We start from the raw sequence: 12,847 nt of genomic DNA, 5'->3' as shown, positions 1-12,847 counted from the left end.
AATATTCTGTCTGGTCTCCATCAGTTACAGGATGCAGACAGCCAAATAGGCTATGGCTCCAATACAAAACACCATAGTGGGTCTGAGCTGAATTGGGTCCAGCGCGATGCAACACTCCCTTAGTCTGACTATGCCAACTCTCCGAAGATTGTGTCATTAGGGGTCCAGTCCATAAGGCGACTTTTGTCGTCTCAAGCTTCATTGTCTTTGTAGTGACAGAAAAGTCCCATTCCAGTGGCATCTGCCTGGTGTCACAGATAGCAAGTCTATGTCACTTTCTTGCAGGAAACCAGAGATACCGTTTTCACTATACCATTCTTATCACCAAGACAATGAATGCTTCTGCTTTCTTAGGATAACTCTGGGAGTGAACTTTCTGGATCCTGTGAGGACTGCCTCTTTTGCACTGCACTTTGAAATGTGTCTTATGTTCTTGGTTGAGCTATGAAAAGGCATATTGGTTTAAGCCACTACTGGGATTAAGATTCTACTTGTCAATGGCCAGATGATGGGTCCTTTGTACTGGCTATTTTTGAAAGAAAAAAAATTTACAGAGCTCTCATCCTAAACAATTATCTTACTGGTACTGATGGAAAGACCAAATTAAAGAGAAGACACGAAGGAGTATTACAGCTAGGCTTAGAGACTCCCTTAACAAGATGAAAGGACAGAAATTAGAACAAAAAATAATGTCCCACACCCAGTGTAAATTCCCCTTCTTAAAATCTGGCCCATCTGCTTGTTTTAACTTCCCTCTCCCTACAAGATTTGCAGAGAGCACTTCAACCTAATCTTCAGGCCCAGGGTATAAAGATACTAATGTAAATGCTGAAAGCCAGAAATTGAATTTAGTAGAAGCATCTGAGACAGGCAGTAGGGCTCACTTTGCTGTTTCATACAATCTCTGCTTTTCAGGCTGGCTCTGCCAGCTTCAGGAATTCCTATGCAATATTCTTTGTGGATATATCCTGGACCCCCACAATAAAGAATTCACGTACCACGGACAGCTTCAGATCTTTTAAAATGTAAAGCCATTTTATCTCCATTTTCAAAAGTTCCTACCACATTTAGAGAAGAGTTAGAAAGATCAGTGGCCATTCACAACTGCACTCACTGATCATCTGCTAAGGGGTGTTCTTCCCACCCACAGTTATACTGTAGTTAAAACAAACCAGACAACTCCCTGAGGAAACCCCACCACCACTACCACCACCACCACCACCGCTGCTGCTGCCATTAAGAGAGGAAACAGATGACCAGAATTTCTCCTAGGCCTTCCTATAAGTGATCAGCTGAAGGTCCATGTTCAGGGGCTAATAGAAGCGATAGTAGAGCCCTTTCCCCCTAAGGTAAAGTGGCCCAAGGTTGAATTGTGAAGCAAATCCAAGAAAACCAGCTGGATGGGTGAATCAACCTAGGATATCAGGTAAGCTGCAACCTAATTCTTCGAAGACTTGAGAGCAACTGTCCTTACCTTACAAATCCTTGTGAAACTACAAATGCAGCTCTAGAAACAGTTCAAAGTTCACCTATTCCTTTTTATTTTTTTTTTAAGATTTTACTTATTTATTTGACAGACAGAGATCACAAGTAGGCAGAGAGGCAGGCAGGGGTTGGGGAGCAGGCTCCCTGCTGAGCAGAAAGCCCAATGCAGGGCTAGATTCCAGGACCGTGAGATCATGACCTGAGCTGAAGGCAGAGGCTTTAATCCACTGAGCCACCCAGGTGCCCCCACCTATTCCTTTTTACAAACTTCCAAATCTCCCCAATTTATGTCAAAAGGCTTATAAATATTGGCCTCAGAAAACCAAGACTTTCTCGGGGAAAGCATGTATTCTTTCTCTATGTCTTTGTGATGTAAATGTAACTTGTCTAGGCCATTTCTATAAAGTACAAACTTCAGAGAAGTAATTCTTTTCAGAAGAAGAATGAAAAAGGGAAAGCTCATTTGAAACTCAGACAAATGAAAAAGCCCTTATGTGTCTTCTCCAGAACTACTGGTTTTTAAAAAGCTTTAACCATCTGAGCAGGTAGCATATATTTATTCTATCTGCCAGAAATATGGGTTATACCTAACTCTCCCTATAACTAGTGAGTTTTATATTATTGTACCTGATTCATGGCAGTAACTTTAAAACGGAAGCTATAACATTTCTGTTTCTATTTGTATGTCTATATATACATGTGTTATAAATATGTGCCATTTTCTACCTCCAGATGGTATACTAAAATTAATCTATAAAAGAGCTCATTTAATTGGTTTAAAGAAATTTGTTTATATAAATTAAGTATTCCTAAAAATTTTCAGAAATAGAATACAAATTAGCCCAAATGTTTTTCAGGTTCTTATCATCTGGGAAAATATACTGCAGCCAATTTAAGTTGCCTGATTTAGTTAAAATAGACACATCTTTAGGGTTACCTGCCTTAAATATAATACTTTTATTCTATCTAGGGTTCCTAAAGATCAGATGAGTTCATGTTATCTCTTACAAAATTTGTCAGCAAGAAGAAGATGGCTGACTTTATCTGATATCTCAAGAAGTTTGTGTGAGTATCCTAAGCATAATTGTTAAGAAGTAAATTAAATACATATAATTAGGATTAAAAAGTTTTTTGGGTTTTTTTTTAAGATTTTATTTATTTATTTGATAGAGACACAGTGAGAGAGAGAACACAAGCAAGGGGAGTGCGAGAGGGAGAAGCAGTCCCCACCCCCAGCAGAGAGCCGGATGTGGGGCTCTATCCTAGGACCCTGGGATCATGATCTGAGCTGAAATCAAATGCTTAATGACCGAGCCACCCAGGCGCCCCCGAATAAAAAAGTTTTAGATGAACTTCTTTTTTTAAAGATTTTATTTATTTATTTATTTGAGAGAGAGAGAGTGAGCACACACCTGTGGTTGTGAGCAGAGGGAAGAGCAGAGAGAAAGGGAGAGAATCTCAAGCAGACTCCTCCATGGAGCTCAGTGCAGAGCCAACACAGGGCTTGACCCCAAGACCCTGAGATCATGACCTGAACCAAAACCAAGAGTTAGACACTCAACCAACTGAGCCACCCAGATGCGCCTTAGGTAAACTTTTTAAATGGTTTCCCCAAATCTTCTTGGTAAACTGAAGCCTTAAATTTTGCTAAGGTAAGTTAAAGATTGAGTTAAATTCATTAAATATCCAGATCATTTCCAACTAAGATAAAATGCTGAAACATTAATTACTGAAAATAGCTTTACCCACTTTTTGCTTCCTTTAACAGAGGAACTAAAGACATTTGGATGTATTCATAAACATGTTTGGTGCTATGCTGAGAAATTTACTATGAGAAAGCATATGTTTCCAAAAATTATAAAAAGTATTCATAAATTTGCCAGGCCACAGAATTCTAATACAAAAGGCAGTTCATGATTGTTCAGTTCTTTACTTTCACTAAAAATGAAGGTTTTTAAGGGTTAAAAAAATTCTAAAATATGTATTTTACCCAACATTTAAATAATTCTTTTCAAATTATTCCATAAAACAAAAGATGAAGCAAAGTTTCCAAATTCGTTCTATGAAGCCAACATTACACTGACACCAAAACAAGATTAGGACACTACAAAAAAAAAAAAAAGAGGGGTGCCTGGGTGGCTCAGTGGGTTAAAGCCTCTGCCTTCGGCTCAGGTCATGATCCCAGGGTCCTGGGATCGAGCCCCACGTCGGGCTCTCTGCTCGGTGGGGAGCCTGCTTCCTCCTCTCTCTCTCTGCCTGCCTCTCTGCCTACTTGTGATCTCTGCCTGTCAAATAAATAAATAAAATCTTTAAAAAAAAAAAAAAAAGAGAGAGTTACAGGCCAATATCTCTAATGAACATAGATGCAAATATCCTCAACAGAATATTAACAAACCAAATCAATAATACATTAAAAAAATCATTCACATGATCAAGTGGGATTCATTCCTCAGATGCAAGTGTGGTTCAATATTTGCAATCAGTGTGATACATCAAATCAACAAGAGAAAGGATAAAAAATATGTGATCATTTCCATTTATGCAGAAAAAGCATTTTACAAAGGACCTCATCCATTCCAGATAAAAACCTTCAACAAAGTAGGATTAGAAGGATCATACTTCAACATAATAAAGGCCATATATGAAAAACCCACAGCTAATATCATACTCAAAGTTGAAAAACTGAGAGTGTTTGCCCTAAGATCAGGAACAAGAGAAGGATGTCTACTCTCACCACTTTTATTCTACATAGTACTGGAAGTCCTAGCCACAAGATTCAGACAAGAAAAAAAATAAATAAAAGGCTTCCAAATTGGTAAGGTAGAAGTAAAATTTTCACTATTTGCAGATGACATGACACTATATATTCAAAATCCTGAGGACTCCACCCAAAAACTATTAGAACTGAAGAAATTCAGTAAGGTTGCAGGATACAAAATCATTGTACAGAAATCTGTTGCATTTCTATATATTAATAATGAAAAAACAGAAAGAAAAATTAAGAAAACAATCCCATTTTTTACAATTATATCTAAAAATAATAAAATACCTAGGAATAAATTTAAATGAAGAGGTGAAAGACCTATACTTTGAAAACTACAAAACACTGAAGAAAGAAATTTAAAATGACACAAACAGAAAGATATTCCATGCTCATGGATTGAGCAATTTATGGTTTAATGTAATCCCTATCAAAATGCCAACATCATTTTTCACAGAACTAGAACAAACAATCCTAAAATTTATACGAAACCACAAAAGATCCTGAATAGCCAAATCAATCTTGAAAACAAAACCGGAGGTATCACAATCCCAGTTTTCAAGATACACTACAAAGCTCTAGTAGTCAAAATAGTATGCTATTGGCACAAAAATAGACACATGAGGGACGCCTGGGTGGCTCAGTTGGTTAAGCAGCTGCCTTCGGCTCAGGTCATGATCCCGGCGTCCTGGGATCGAGTCCCACATCGGGCTCCTTGCTCCGCAGGGAGCCTGCTTCTCCCTCTGACTCTGCCTGCCACTCTGTCTGCCTGTGCTCGCTCTCGCTCGCTCTCTCTCTCTGACAAATAAATAAATAAAATCTTTAAAAAAAAAAAAAATAGACACATGAGGGGTGCCTGAGTGGCTCAGTGGGTTAAGGCCTGTGCCTTCGGCTGAGGTCATGATCCCAGCGTCCTGGGATCGAGCCCTGCATCATGCTCTCTGCTTGGCAGGGAGCCTGCTTCCTCCTCTCTCTTTTCCTGCCTCTCTGCCTACTTGTGATCTCTATCTGTTAAATAAATAAATAAAATCTTTTAAAAAAATAGACACATGAATCAATAGAACAAAATAGCCCAGAAATAACTAATGAATATATGGTCAATTAATCTTTAACAAAAAAGGCAAAAATATGCAATAGGAAAAAAGACAATCTCTTTAACAAATGGTGTTGAGAAAACTGGATAGCTGAATGCAAAAAAAATGAAACTGGACCACTTTCTTGCACCATACTCAAAAATTAACTCAAAATGGATTAAGAACCTTAATGTGAGACCTGAAACCTTTAATAATCCTAGAAGACAGCACAGGCAGTAATTTCTCTGACATCAGCATAACTACATTTTTCTAGGTATGTCTTCGGGGGCAAGAAAGATAAAAACAGAAATAAACTATTGGGATTACATCAAAATAAAAATCTTCTGCACAACAAAAAGAAACAATCAACAAAACTAAAGGATAACCCACTGAACGGGAGAAGATATTTGCAAATGATATATCTGATGATGGGATAGTATAAAAAATAAAGAATGTATACAACTCAACAAACAAGAAACAAATAATCCAATTAAAAGAAAATAATCCATGGGCAGAAGACATGACGGATATTTCTCCAAAGAAGACATACAGGTAGCCAAAAGATAAATGGAAAGATGCTCAACATCACTCATCATCAGAGAAATGCAAATCAAATCTACAATGAGGTATTACCACACACCTGTCAGAATGGCTGAAATAAAAAACACGAGAAGTAACAAGGGTTGGGGAGGATGTGGAGAAAAAGGAAAACTCATGCACTGTTGGTGGGAATGCAAACTGGTACAGCATTTGTGGAAAACAGAATGGTGGTGTCTCAGAAAATTAAAAATAGAACTACCATATGATCCAGTAATTCCACTACTGGATATTTACCCAAAGAATATGAAAACACTAATTTGAAAAGATATATGCACCTCTATGTTTATAGCAGTGTTATTTACAATAGCCAGGATTTGGAAGCATCCCAAGGTCCATCAATAGATGAAAAAGAGATTACACACACACACACACACACACACACACACACACACACAAACACACACACACACACACACACACAAACACACACACACACAGCAGAAGGTTAACCATAGAAAATAATGAAATCCTGACATTTGCAATGACATGGATGGACTTAGAGAGTGTGATGCTAAGCAAAATAAGTCAGTCAGAAACAAATACCATGATTTCACTCATATGTGGAATTTAACAAATGAAATAATGAACAAAGAAAAAATGAACAAAGAAAAATGAACAAAGATGAACAAAGAAAAATGAGCAAAGAAATGAACAAAGAAAAAAAGAGACAAACTAAAAAACAGACTCTTTTTTATTATTTATTTATTTTAGAGAGCCAGCAAGCGAGGGGAAAGGCAGAGGAAGAGGGAGGAAGAAACTTTAGCAGACTCTGTGTTCAGTGTAGAGTCCAACTTGGGGTCCAATCTCATGACCTTGAGATCAGGACCCGAGTGGAAACCAAGAGTTGGACACTTAACCAACTGTGCCACCCAGGGGCCCCCAAAACAGACTCTTAAATATAGAGAACAAATTGTTGGGTACCAGCAGGAAGGCTGGTGGGGGGTTGGGTGAAATAGGTGTTTGGATTAAATAGTACACTTATTATGATGAGTTCTGAGTAATATATAGAATTATTGAATCACTATATTGTACACCTGAAACTAATATAACACTATATGTTAACTATACTGGAATTAAAACATTTTTAAAATCTTATCTCCTTGTAAAAAAAATTCTAATATATGTAATTAAACCTACTAGAAATAATAGGGCATATATCTAGGGATGCAAGTGAAGTAGAATGTGTGTTTTCTTGTGTGTGTGTGTGTGTGTGTGTGTATTTTCAATAAAAGAGGTATAAGGAAGAGAAATGCTTTTTTATTAAGAGAAAAGAAGGTAATTTTGTCCTAAAGAGAGATTGGCTATTTCAAAACAGGAAACAGGGAAAAATGTAAGACAAAATCTGAAAATTGTAGAAGCATTTTGGAAAAGGAAGCTTTAGAAAGAAATTTTATGCATGGTCAGGGCTGGCTAAGATTGAAATGAATTTAATTAAGTGAATGAATTTTAATATGAAAAGTAAGCTGGTGCAAAATTAGAATTTAGTTTTCTTTGTGTTATAAAAACAAAGTTTTCTTAGACTATTGGTCTGCTCTTAATAGGAAATTATAAAATGTTTTTCTTTACCTATTAAAGTAATCTGCCTAGAAAACAAAGATTCTTCTTGTCAAAATAATTTCTCATGTTCTCTTTATCCAATATTTGCTGAATCTTGGGGTACCTGGCTGGTATAATCAGTAGAGCATGCAACTCTTGATCTTAAGGCTGTAAGTCCAAGTCCCATACTGGATGTAGAGATTACTTAAAAATTTATTTTTTAAAAAGATTTTATTTATTTATTTGTCAGAGAGAGAAAGAGTACACGCACAAGGCAGGGAGCATTAGGCAGAGGGAGAAGCAGGTTCCGTGTTGATCAAGGAGCCTGATGCAGCATTCAGGACTCGATCCCTGGAATTATGACCTGAGCTGAAAGCTGACTGATTTACCCAAATGTCCCCAAAATAGAATTTTATAGAAAGAAAGAAAAAAGAAGGCTGAATCTTCTCTATCACGAGAGTTAAGCTTTTTTTTTTTTTTTTTCAACAACTATTTAACTTTCTTTTGTATTTGTCTGCAGAATCTTTAATTGTCACTATGGTTAAATGGGTATCTAAGTATTGTTTCATAGTAACCTATGATCCTACTTGAAAAAAATTTTTTTAAACTTTTTGATATTTTTGGAGTGCCTGGGTGGCTCAGTGGGTTAAGCCTCTGCCTTTGGCTCAGGTCATGATCTCAGGATCCTGGGATCGAGTCCCGCATCGGGCTCTGTGCTTGGCAGGGAGCCTGCTTCCTCCTCTCTCTGCCTGCCTCTCTGCCTACTTGTGATCTCGGTCAAATAAATAAATAAAATCTTTAAAAATATATATAAGCATTCCTGATCTTGTATGAAATGCCTAGAAACCTGATATATCCTGGTATAATGCTATCATCATAATTCCAGTTATTATCTTAAAATGTATGTCACAGAAATAAACAGATTTCCTTGTCAATTGCATTATAATGAAATCTCATCAGACCTTTAAGCACCATCTTTAGGTCTTTTGTCATTTACAGTTGTTTTACTCTGATGCTTTTGTAATGGTGTTCCTTCAGGTTCTTCATCTTCTAGGAGATTCATGGAAAGAACTTTGACAAGTACAGGTTTCTGATAACTCTTTTGATCATAAACTGAATTGGATAAGAATTTCCAAAACTAATGAAAACCCTGGATTGAAGCAGAACAAATATTACTTAAATGGGATTGAGGGAACTGGGGAGGATGATTATAATTTTTTTATGACATTTTGCTTGAAACATTGCTGGTTCCTTAATGTTTTATTTTTCCAGATTTAAGGAAACGTCTTTTCTTAAGCTATCTATGACTTAAAGCAGTTTGGTAAAATATACCTTTGTAACAAAGATGAAATATTACCCTTTCTCCAGAACTCAGAAACTCTGGAGTCCTCTTTTCATGGCAATATAGTTAGTTATTTGCAAAAGTTCACTAAGAGTCTGTTGTCCTTGTTACAGGACACAATTGGAAATATTGCTTATTTTACCAAGGCTTTGGCTGGAATGACTATGTTGAGAATGTGTGTGGATTCAGATATGACCAGTCAGCTTTAAAGGACTGTAGTTGACTTTATGGAGCTAACAAAGCCTCTTGGAAAACTTGGCCTGCTACCTTGCTTACAGAGATCCTGACAGCCTTACCAGGTGAGTAAGGAAGACCACTTCCTGGCAGTCCCAGAAACCTCAGAATATTTGGGGGACCTTGAAAAGAAAGTAATTTACTCAAATCTATAGGTATTGCAGGTGGAGTCAGATGGTGAGTATGTGGCTTGTCTTCCTAGCCTTAAGAGGCTTTTCAAAGACCAATCTAAGATTCCTTATGAAAAGTTCCAGCAAAGCAGATGTAAGAAAACCTGTATGATAAATCACTATTTTTGCTACACTTATATAAATAATCATGTCCCGTTTATTGAAACTAGACTTAATTTGCAAACAACTTAGTCTTACTGTGGTTATCTTTGATAAAAGTGAGAGTGATTAGAGAGAGAAAAATCATGTTTCAGTAAAACATAATTTACGGATATAAAATTCTAATGCTATTAATTTTCTTTGAGGTTTTGTTTTCTACCCATACAGTAGACTAGATCCTGAATTCTTCTAGTTTCTTAAAATATATGGCCACAACTCTCCTAATTAACATTTTCAATTTTCTCTCACCTTTCTGATTGGGAATCATTGAAAACTAAAACCACCCTTTCCTCAAAGCCATGTAAGCGAAAGCTAAACAATTTATAAACTTCAGAGAAATCACCACAACAGCTCATGTATGGACAGTTTCCGTGCCTATGGCTGTGCGGCTACTCAGAGAGACCACTACCAGCATTCAGACTACAGACAAGGAAAGTCTATCCAGTTGTCACTGCCAGCCTTATTCCATCTGAAGATGCTTCTAGGCTGACATCTAAAAATCTTCTCAATGGGCTGCCTTCAGAACCCAGACACAGACACTATAATCCACTCCAATTATTAACCATTGTTTTTCTTCTATTTCCATAGAAATGCCTTTTATCAAATACCAGATTGTTTGAACCACAGGTCTCACTTTGGGAGCCCTCCACATCTCTGCTTCCTGAAATGAGACACAACTGTCTAAGTGAAGCAACCTACCCTTAGCACGAACAGACCAGTTCCACGAAACGAAACAATCTACCCATTCAGCTCCTAGACTCTGAAGCTTTTTGGGGAAGTTTCGAAGGCAGGACCGAAGGGGAGCAGAATACGCCACCCCAAAAAATGTCACTTGGGCATGTGGATTATTTTGAACTGAAGTCAATCAAGACCCAACAGACCTAAGACAAACTTCTACCTCTCCCTTAACGACCTCCAAGAATTTCGATTGGGGGCCTGGCCCAGAAAGACAGCTATTACCAGAGACAACTTTTTATCTGAAAGACATAGATCTGTGTGGCAAGACAACAGCTAATTACCAACATGGTTTTCTTATCGTCCTGTGAATTATCCTCCTCCTCTTTGAAGCCCCAGGCCACTATCCCATTCCTCAACAGAGGATGGCAAATAAGCCTCAACTCCCTGACATGCCCTTGAGTCTCAGATCGCTGGGGCTCTGGCACCTGGGAAATTTAACTTGTTTTTGTCCTGTTAATCTGTCTTATGTCAATGTGATTATCAGACCAGCCGAAGAACACAAAAGGGAAGAAAGGAAAATTTGTCTGCCCCTATACCTTTAACATGACTGTTCTTCATGTGGCAATGCACAGTGGTCTAGAAGACTTGCCTACATCACCACAACTAATTAAAAGAAGAATTAAAAAGAATTTAAAAATTCAGTCTCATTGCATCATAGTACCCTGTAGCAGCCCAAACACCTTCCTCCTCCATCTCCCACTTAGCCAACAAAAATCTTGTAATTAAGAAAGGAGGATCCTGGGGTGCCTGGGTGGCTCAGTCGGTTAAGCATCTGCCTAGGGCTCAGGTTATGATCTTTGGGTTCTGGTATCATGCCCCAAGAGGGGCTCCTTGCTCAGCAGGAAGTTTGCTTCTTTTTCTCTCTCTGTCTCTCTCTCTCTTTCCCCTCTGCCTTTCCCCACCCCCTGCATGTTCCCTGTCTCTCAAAATAAAATAAATAAAAGCTTTAAAAAAAAAAAAAGAGAAGGAAGGATCCTTTTCTGAGACTTGTCCATATTTAATAATGGGTATAGAAATGCCTGAAGAATTTTTATTTCCTTTACTTCATTTCAGGGTTTTTTGTTTTTGTTTTTGTTTTAGCAAAAAAAACACCCTAAATATTTAGAAGAAATGCTTTTGATTTTGTTGCTGTCATGGCATCTTAGCAAAAAAAAAAAAAAAAAAAAAGCTGTGGACCTGATTATTATGGCAGTGCCACATCTGTCCTTTAACATTTTGTAACATGTATCAATAAAACTCAAATACCTCAATTATACTGGGAGGAACTCACTTGGACACAGCCCTTTATTTTCTAGAAGACACCAACTATTGCTATGAACAAAGGAGAGGACTCAAGAGTAGCTAGGTAGGAGCTCTAAGGATGGCAAACAGGTTGGAAGGCTGACTGTGGGATTTTCCTTGAAGCTGAAAGTTTATATGGCAAGTAGGCTGCTTCTACTTAGATTCTATGTTTATTTGTAGTGGTTTATGGTGGGGAAAGCAGCTGATGAAGAATGTGATACCCTGGGGCGCCTGAGTGGCTCAGTCAGTTAAGTGTCTGCCTTCGGCTCAGGTCATGATCCCAGGGTCCTGAGATGGAGCCCCGCCTCAGGCTCCTTGCTCTGCCCCTGCTCCTGTGTGATCTCTCTCTTGTTCACTCTCTCTCTCAAATAAATAAATACTATTAAAAAAAAAAAGTGATTAACCCCACCCCCACCCCGAACCAGGATTAGAGTCAAGCAAGTAAGTCACTCAAGTAGGGTGTAAAGTTTAAAAACTCAGTCATCAAAGCAAATAATACTTTAATGCAATATTCTTAAAACACAAATTTGGTACAAACACCCCCGTAATGAACAAAACAGCAAAACTTTATTTTTATTTTTTTTAAGATTTTATTTGTTTATTTGACAGAGAGAGAGACAGAGAGGGAACACAAAGAGGGGGAGCAGGAGAGGAAGAAGCAGCTTCCCTGCTGAGCAGGGAGCCCAATGTGGGGCTCAATCCCAGGACCCTGAGATCATGACCTGATCCAAACACAATCAGAACAAGCAACAGAAACACAAACCCCATCTTCAACAAGACTAGGAAATATCTGTACCCCCAGCTCACAGCAAGTGAAGACAAAAAGCAGGTAGAGAAACGAGAACTAAATTTGCAGAGGGCTTGGAGCGCCTGGGCGGCTCCGACCTAGTCGGGCTCCCTGCTCAGCTGGGAGTCTGCTTCTCCTTCTCCCTCTACCCCTTCTCTTCCCGATCGTATTCTCTCTCCCTCTCTCTTTAATAAATAAATAAAACCATTAAAAATTAAATAAGTTAGCAGAGCAGAAAAAGGCCAAACTTTGTCGGAGAGCATTCTCAAGAAGCAAGACAACTCATTCCAGAAAGGCTTAAGCACTGAAGCCTGGTCCCTAGAAGGCAGTGGTAGGAATGGGGCACTGAAAGCAATGAGGGGTGTCTGAAAAGACTGAAAAAGAAGCAGTTAGCCCTATAAGCCTTCCTCCACTCCCATCAGTCAGGGACCCATCCTCCCCAACTCCCCCAGTTACTTTCCTGGGGAGAAACCACCTTAGAGGCTCTTGGGGAACACTAGGCAGGGTGAGGCTTTAAGGAAAGTCTGCTTCCTGAATCGTGAGCGTCCTCCCTCTCTTACCTCACCCTGTGGTACAGCACCACCAGCCAACCTTATCCTTCTCAGGCAGCAGATTAGAGGCTGTCTCTAGATAAACTAAATTGCTACAGAGAAAATACCTACCCATACTGACATTTGGGGA

The sequence above is a fragment of the Mustela erminea genome, chromosome 2, assembly GCF_009829155.1.
Source record: "Mustela erminea isolate mMusErm1 chromosome 2, mMusErm1.Pri, whole genome shotgun sequence".
Classification (NCBI taxonomy): Eukaryota; Metazoa; Chordata; class Mammalia; order Carnivora; family Mustelidae; genus Mustela; species Mustela erminea.
Note: the sequence above shows the minus strand (reverse complement) of the source record.